Source organism: Suncus etruscus, chromosome 7 (assembly GCF_024139225.1).
Source record: "Suncus etruscus isolate mSunEtr1 chromosome 7, mSunEtr1.pri.cur, whole genome shotgun sequence".
NCBI lineage: Eukaryota > Metazoa > Chordata > Mammalia > Eulipotyphla > Soricidae > Suncus > Suncus etruscus.
Genome location: NC_064854.1, coordinates 84,679,950 through 84,689,077, shown reverse-complemented (window position 1 = coordinate 84,689,077; position 9,128 = coordinate 84,679,950). Strand labels below are relative to the sequence as shown.

Sequence of the window (9,128 nt, the reverse complement as noted above, 5' to 3'; positions counted from 1 at the left end):
CAGGGATGAATGGAGGATGCCCATTCTTCTGAGGCCTGTGCTTGGTCATTATATCAATGGTCAGGGTGTGAAGTCCCATTGTACTACAAGATTTGTGTGTTCCAATCTCTATTAGATAAGAACTTATTTGTATGTATAGTATTTTCCCATTTTAATGTGCCTATGCAAACAAGGAATAACGCTACATGGCGTTATCGGCACATATGGGGGCCATAAGAACAAGTCCAACAATCCCCATGACATGGTCAAATCATAAACATTTAACTGAGGGACTCTTTCATCAAAATTCCTTATTGAACAGCTCATAAAGAGAATAAAAGATAAAAAGTGAGTAGAATCGTCACTGTAAAAGAATACTTAGTAAGAGTTATAGCTGTCAAAGAAAATACACATAAAATATTCAAAAGACATATGTGTCGATTTTATGTCTTTTGAAATAGTTGGGGGTTGTTAAATCCAATGCATGACTTTGGTCTGTGAGACAAAATCAACAGTTTAAAGGGATACCTTAACGATCTGGAAAAACAGCAGCAAAGAAGCCCAAACACAATGAGAAGACAAGAAATAATAAAAACCAGAGCAGAAATAACATTTAGAAACTAAGAAAACAATACAGAAAATCAATGAGACCAAGAGTTGGTTTTTCAAAAGAGTAAACAAGATAGACAAACCCCTGGCAAGACTCACCAAAAAACATGGGAAAACTCCCAAATAAATAGGATCACAAATGAAAGCAGAGAGATTACAACAGAAACCCAAGAAATTGAGCACATCATGAGGACCTATTATAAACAACTGTACTCAATTAGGTTAGAGAACCTAGAGGAAACCAACAGATTTCTGGAAAATTACTATCTTCCAAGACTTGATAAGGAGCACATAGAAAGCCTAAGCCACATAACTTGAACTATCAAGTTCTGCCTCTCAAACAGAGGGGGAAGTAAGGGAGAGTACCAAAACCAAACAGATGTATGTTTACTAAGTAGTAAGTTAGACACAGAGGGGACCACTTATTTTAGAAGACCCGGGGGTGAGGGTGGGGGATATGAGATGCAGGGTGGGAACTGGGGTGGAGGGAGGAAAAATTTGGTGATGGGAATTCTCCTGATTCTATGTTAATATGTACCTAAAATAGTACTGTCAAACATATGTAAGCCAATATGATCAAAATAAAAATTTATAATTAAAAAAAGATACACAATCCACTGTGAAAAAAAAAGAAAGCCTAAGTAGGCCATCACATCTGAGGAAATTGAAACAGTAATTAAAAAACTCCCCAAGAACAAAAGTCCAGGTCCAGATGGTTTTACAGGTGAATTCTATCAAACATTTCAAGGAAAATTACTACCATTGAGCCTCAGGTCTTCCAAAACACTGAAAAGACAGGAACCCTTCCTAACTCCTTTTATGAGGCTAATATCACACTCATTACCAAAGATGACAAAGACAAAGCCAAGAAAGAAACTACAGACAAATCTCACTAATGAACATTGATGCAAAAATCCTCAATAAAACCTTAGCAAACCAAATCCAATAAGACATCAAAAAGATTATACACCATTACCAAGTGAATTTCATTCCAGGCATGCAAGGATGTTTCAACATAAGCAAATCAGTGAACATCATGCACCACATCAACAAGAAAAACAAAAATCACATGATTATATAAATCGATTCAAAGAAGATGTTTGACAAAATCCAACACATTCATGATGAAAATATTCAGCAAAATAGGAATGGAGGGAACCTTTCTCAAGATATTTACAGCTTTCTATAAAAAGCCCACAGTCAATGTTATCCTAAATGATAAAAGCTAAGATCAGGAACTATGCAAGGATGTTCACTGTCTCCACTCTTATTCAACATAGTTTTAGAAGTTCTAGCAATAGCAATCAGACAAGAGAAGGGAATCAAAGAAATCCAAATATGGAAAAAGGAACTCAAACTATCTCTTTTTGTAGATGACATCACGATATACATGGAAAACCCTAAGGAGTCCACAGTAAAACTCCTAGAAACAATTAACTAATACAGCAAAGTGGCCAGCTACAACGTCAATACACAAAAGACAGTAGAGTTCCTCTACACAAATAACAAAGTAGAGAATAAAGAGATTAAGGACCAATTCCATTTAAAATAATATCCAAAAATATCAAGTACCTAGGAATTAACCTTACAAGAGAAATGAAGGACATATACCATGAAAACTTCAAGACACTTCAGAAACAAATTTGAAGAGGACATAAGGAAATAGATGAACATCTCATGCTCATGGGTAGGTAGAATCAACATCATCAAAATGTCTATCTTATCTAAACTTCTATATAGAGTCAATAAAATCCCTATTTAAATTCAAACATCAATTTTAAGTACTTAGAACAATTAATTATAAAATTTATATGGAACAACAAAAAACCCAGACTAGCCAAATACATACTGAAAAACAAGAAGCTGGGTGGCATCTCTACTTAACCTGAAGCTTTACTGTAAAGCCATGGTGATCAAAACAGCATGGTACTGGAACAAAGACAGAGTCTCAGACCAGTGGGGAATATCCAGAGGCTGGAGCAGTGGTGCAAGTGGTAAAGTATCTGTCTTGAACACGCTAGCCTAGGATGGACCACAGTTCAATACCCCAGCATCCCATATGATCCTATAAGCCAGGAGCAATTTCTGAGTGCATAACCAGGAGTAACCCCTGAGAGTCACCACATGTGGCCCAAAAACAACAATAATTACCAAAAAAATATAATAGAAATTTTTACACTCAATACATCAGATAAAGTACTGATATCTAGAATATACAAAGCACTCAGAAAAGTGAGCTCTAAAAATCTAATAAAGCCATAGAGAAATGAGGGTCAGGACTCTAAGAACTTAAGAATGATCACTAATGTCTGTATTTATGTGGGCATGAGTTTATAAACAGTGGACTCTCCTCTGAGTGCCAAACCTAAATTGTAAACAATCCATACCTAAAGCCCCTCCTATATACTATCCGTCCTTCCCCCTTCAGAAAGCCCCTCAATCATGATTCAATATTACTACTTATTTAACTCTCTTCACCCTCAATTTTTAACACTTTAGCTACCGAGACTGACCTTCTGCCCCAATAAGCCATCACCCAGCTCCCAAAGCAAAAGGACACCCTCTCAGTTCTACATCTTGTGACTCAGCAAGAAACTACAGCAAACATTCCTACTGACTCATGCTGTGTGGTACTTTTTCTTGACCCTCTCAAATGTGGACTGTTGCATAATCCTGGATTCAACTCCAGAAGGACCCCAGTGCAAGGACTCTACCTGATCCCTTTCTGCTGCAAATCATTTATCAAACTCAACAAAATCAGGGTGTGTGATGAAAATGTGCCCTGGATTTCACCCCCCACAAGAATATCTAAAAAGACAATGGGTAAGTATATATTTTCTTTATATGTTTAATACCTCTATAATAATACCTCTGAGTCTGCTTATCCCCAAATGTAAGGTAGCCTCTTACATCCCTGTATTTTCTCCAATTACTTTTTATTTATTCTATTATATATATATATATCTTTTTCTCTTTAACTCCACCTGTTTTGGTTCTGCTTAGTATGAAAACCTACAAGAAAAAGTCTTGTCTGGGATAAAAGCTGAGGTCAAAACCAAGGCACAGAGATTGTGTAGCCTGTCATTCTTACCCCCAAATGCACCAGCAATATAACATGGCACCAAAAAAATGGGGGAAATTTTATGTATAGAAATAAGCTCTTATCTACTACATACTACCCAGACATTTAATAATACAGGGGCTCCTCCCACCCTGAACATGTGTCATGTGGACCCAACTTAGACTATGTGATCAAACAGTGACTGTCCAATCCTGAGCCCTAGAGCTCAGACATAGAACAAACACAGTTCCCTGCAACAGCATCAGGACCCAAACTATCCCTGGGAAATTCCTAATATTGCACTAGCACCAACATGCACCAGTTTTGATATGACATTTTGACAAAGAGGAAATGACAACAACTTGATCTAAGAGCAGGTTATCCTATCTAGTCACCTAATGGTAAGATGAAATCAGAAGACACAGCATTCTTTGATCTGTGCAAAACAAAGATCAGAAGACTGGCCTTGACAACCATGACTGTGCAGAACTTATCTTGGACCAATAAGAAAGACCCTAGCCTAGGCTTCAGCCCAGGATTTGTACAATAAGCAAGATCTCTAATTCCAGAGGTCTGACTTTGATGACTGCAACAGAACAGATCTTCTGAAAACATAATGAGGCCTCTATCCTAGGCTTGTCCTAGAATCTGTGCAAAAACCAAGACCACCAATCACAGAAGACTGATTACAGCAACAGTGATGTAACAATTGCTAGAACCCTAAAGAAAGATGCCATCCTAGGCTTTATCCTATGACTTGTGCAAATACCAAGATCTCTAATTAGAGGCCTGATTCTATCAGCCACAACTGAGTAGGAAGCATCCTGGCACCATAAAAAAAAATTTTTTTTTTTGGTTTTTTTTTGTTTTTGTTTTTGTTTTTGGGCCACACCTGGCGGTGCTCAGGGATTACTCCTGGCTGTCTGCTCAGAAATAGCTCCTGGCAGGCACGGGGGACCATATTGGACACCGGGATTCGAACCAACCACCTTTGGTCGGGATTCGAACCAACCACCTTTGGTCCTGGATCGGCTGCTTGCAAGGCAAACGCCGCTGTGCTATCTCTCCGGGCCCCATAAAAATTTCTTGAGGTGTGAAAAGGAGCGTGTATGGAACCTGTAGTTATTCCCATGACAGTATGCTTCAAGTGCAGAGAAACCCTGTATCATTTAGACCAAGGGAATTCCTTTTTTTTTTTCTTTCTTTCTTTTTTTTTTTTTGTTTTTTTGTTTTTTTGGGTCACACCAGGCAGTGCTCAGGGGTTACTCCTGGCTCTAGGCTCAGAAATTGCCCCTGGCAGGCACAGGGGACCATATGGGATGCCGGGATTCGAACCACCATTCTTCTGCATGAAAGGCTAACGCTTTACCTCCATGCTATCTCTCCAGACCGGGACTTCCTTTCTAATTCCCCCAATATTTAGTGTGCCTATGTAAAAAACAAAACAAAACAAAACCCCCCCCCCAAAAAAAAGCCATGCCACATCAGCCCTCCTTCCTTTTCTTTTTCTTTCTTTCTTTCTTTCTTTCTTTCTTTCTTTCTTTCTTTCTTTCTTTCTTTCTTTCTTTCTTTCTTTCTTTCTTTCTTTCTTTCTTTCTTTCTTTCTTTCTTTCTTTCTTTCTTTCTTTCTTTCTTTCTTTCTTTCTTTCTTTCTTTCTTTCTTTCTTTCTTTCTTTCTTTTCTTTCTTTCTTTCTTTCTTTCTTTTTCTTTCTCTTTCTTTCTTTCTTTTTATTTATTTATTGTGGTTATTGTTTGGTTGTTTTATTTGTTGCTGTGGTGTTTTTTATAATTGTTTGTTTTGGTATTTGGTTTGATTTTTGTTTCTTTGTTTTGTTTTTGTTGTTGTTTGTTTTTTGTCTTTTCTGTTATGCTTTTCTTTTTTTCCCTTTCTTCTTTTTAAATTGATATTTATAACCTCTAGACGAACTCCTCCTGATTTTTTGTTTGTTAGTTTTGTTTTTTTATATTTGTTTTTGTTTTTCTTTTTTCATTTTCTTCTTTTCTTTTTTTCAAACAGAACCACATAATTTGAATCATCTTGTTCTTCCTCATAAATTGAGGGGGAAAATGTATGGTACCAGAATCAAACAGTTGTATAAATATTGAGTAGAAATAAAAAAATGATCAAACTTAAACAACAAACCCAGGGTCAAAGACAACAGAATTGATAACCAATCTTTAGCAAGCTATACATAGAGGGGACCAGTTATACTAGCAGTCTGGGGGGCAAAGGAGGGGGATGCTTGGAACAGAATTGGAGGGAGGACCACACTGGTGGTAGGAATACCCCTGATTCAATGTCACTATGTACCTTAAATATTACTGAGAAAGACTTGTAATACATGTTGGTTACTTATATAAAGAAAATAAACAAAAATAAAATGAATAATTAATTTTTTAAATATTTATTTCTGTATCAGTGTAAATTTCTAAAAAAATTAAGATTGCATCTGTTTGTATAGTAAAGCAAAATAAATCTTTATATGCTGTTTAAGTGCATCTAGTATTTGATATGTATTATGCATATGTGTCTGTGTGTATATGTATACCTGAGTAGCAGCTAAAGTTCTTAAATATGAACAGCTTGACAGAACTGGTGCTCTGGTAAGTCCCCGAGAATTCCTCCATGACACTATCTTCCTGTGGAAACAGTAATCCCTGGTTAAAAAAAAAAGTGCTTATTGCTGGGGCTGGAGTGGTGGCACAAGCGGTAGGGTGTCTGCCTTGCACGCGCTAATCTAGGACAGACCACAGTTCGATCCCCCAGCGTCCCATGTGGTTCCCCCAAGCCGGGAGCAATTTCTGAGCACATATCCAGGAGTAACCCTTGAGCTCTACCGGGTGTGAACCAAAAACAAACAAAAATGCTGATTGCAATAATTGCAACTGTGGAGTGAAGCAGAAAAATAGGTCCTCCTGTCTGTGAGAACATAGCAGAGAGTAAGATTTAAGACACTCAGTGATGAGAACTGTGTTGTGTATAGGTGGCACACAGACACACGGCTGCTGCTTATAGAGCTGTGGGGAAAAAGAAAAAGGAAAGAGTGAAGAAAATGTTAGAATCGGATTCTCTGCAGAAGATTAGTAACTTGATCGGCTATAAATCTGAGCTGTAGAATTCTGTAGTGAGCAGAAAATGAAACATAGGGAAGGTGAGAATAAGAGCAGGGTTTGGGGCTTCCATTACTTCTTTTTTGTATTTACTCATTTTTTCAACAAATGTATAGGAATTCCTGTGCAGAATGTAAAGAGGGGGCTAGATAGAAAGTGACATTAAGAGCAGAACAGAGCATGCCAGCCTGGGCCTGTACATGTACAACTGTACAATAATACAGTTGGTGATGAGGGCAGATAAATATGACTTTGAATGAATCTCAGAATATCCATAAATCTAAGTAAGCAGCTGTCACAAAGGAACAGCAGATGAACTGCCTATCCCTGTGATTATGGGATGAAGCAGCAGGTAGGGGCAAAGGGACAGAGTTTCATGGCTCTCTTGAGACCAGGGTGAAGCTAGGAAGGGCTGGGACTTACTGGGGTGGGCTTCGTGTGCTGTTTGAGGCTGGGGTGCAGTGGGTAGAGGCAGTGTATCACTGGGAAAGTATTCAGATCTTATTCCAAGTTCTGTATTCAGAAATAACTTTGGATAGGGTTTGGTGGACCATATTAAATGCTGGAAATCGAACCCAGGTCAGAAGCATACAAAGCCAGTATTACCCTGTCTTCTGTAATATTTCCCTACCCCTCTCATCTGTCCTTTGTCCTTTTTCTCTATCTTTATTTAAGCACCATGATTACAAATATGTAGAAATAACATCTCCCTTTCACCAGAGCAAATTCTCACCACAAATGCCCCTACTTCTTTCCCTGCATGTATTCTAGACTGGCATTCAGCTTCTCTCACTCACTAAAATTGTCATGGTAGTTCTTAGTGTAGTTATTTCTCTAATGCACTTCATTATATGTGAAGCCAGTCCTTCTGGTCCTCATCTCTATCGTCTCTGGGCATTAATTTGATAATATCTCTTATTTTTATTTTCTGTTTTTAGCCATTTCTTTTAGGATCTCATCTTTCATAGCATAGTTTCTCAAAGTAGTCGCTGATCTCCCCCTTTTCATTTCTAATCCAGTTTGTCAAGTTTCTCTCTCTCCATTTCTTTGTGAGTTTTGCTAGTGGTATATCAATCTTGTTTATTTTTTTGAAGAACCAATTTTTGCTTTTGTTGATCTTTTGGATTGTTTTTTGGGTTTGCACTTCATTAATTTCTGCTCTAAGCTTTATTATTTCCGGTTCATTTTGTTAATTATTTTCTAACTTTATAAGCTGTGTCATTAAGCTACTTATGTAGGCCCCTTCTTCCTTCCTGATGTGTGCTTGCAACTTTGATTTTGAGTTTGTATTTTTTCTAACTATTCAGATGTGTTTCTTGTAGGCAGCAGATGTTGGATTCAGCTTTGTATGTGTGTGTGTGTGTGTGTGTGTGTGTGTGTGTGTGTAACAAATTCTTTTTTTGTTATAATTTTCTTTTTTCCTTAATAATATCTTTATTTAAACATCTTGATTACAAATATGATTGTGATTAGGTTTCAGTCATGTAAAGAACACACCTCTTCACCAGTGCAACATTCCCACAACCAATGTCAGCTTTTTGATTTATTTTGCCACTCTGTGTCTCTTAACAGGTGCATTTTAACCCATTGACATTAAGAGAGGTAATTGTCATCGGATTTAGAGCCAACTTTGTGTAGAAGGGAGGTACCAAGACCAAACAGGTGTAAGACCACTAAATAATAAGCTAGGTACAGAGGGGACCACTTATTCTAGCAGCCCCGAGGGTGAGAGAAAAATATATGGAAGGTAGGACAAGAACGGAGGTGGAGGGAGGACAATTCGGTGATGGGAATTCCCCTGATTTTATGTTAATATGTACCTAAAATATTACTGTGAACGATATGTAAGCCACTATGATCAAAATAAAAATTATATTAAAAAAAGAAGTTTAGAATAGTGCTCGCTTCGGCAGCACATATACTAAAATTGGAATGATACAGAGATTAGCATGGCCCCTACGCAAGGATGACATACAAATTCGTGAAGTGTTCCATATTTTTTTGAAAAAAAAAAAAAGAAGTTTAGAATAGAAATATGGAGAATCCTCATGAAAATCAAAGAAAACAGAGCTCTGGCTGAACAAAACACAAAAACAGAAATAAAAAAACTCCAAACTGAAATAACAGATCTAAAAAACATGGTAACTGAACTAAAAACTCTCCAACAGGGTAACAGACCGAGGGCAGAATCAGTCAACTGGAAGACAAAATGCACAGCAACTCCTTGCAGCAGAAGAGATTGGAAAAGAACCTGAAGGCAAACGATCAGACAATAAAAAAGTACTCAAGAAATGTGAACATATGAAAATAGAAGTCTTTGATAAACTCAACAGAAACAACTCACTGGAGTCCCATAGGCCCAGGAAG

General features: G+C 37.5%; 1 non-coding gene across 1 annotated transcript; it reads left to right on the top strand.

The window, feature by feature from the left end:
- The first annotated feature begins 8,658 nt into the window (after positions 1-8,658).
- On the top strand, positions 8,659-8,762 carry LOC126015224 (U6 spliceosomal RNA). The gene has a single exon (XR_007498111.1). It is a non-coding gene; the product is annotated as a U6 spliceosomal RNA (small nuclear RNA).
- The last annotated feature ends 366 nt before the right edge of the window (positions 8,763-9,128 follow it).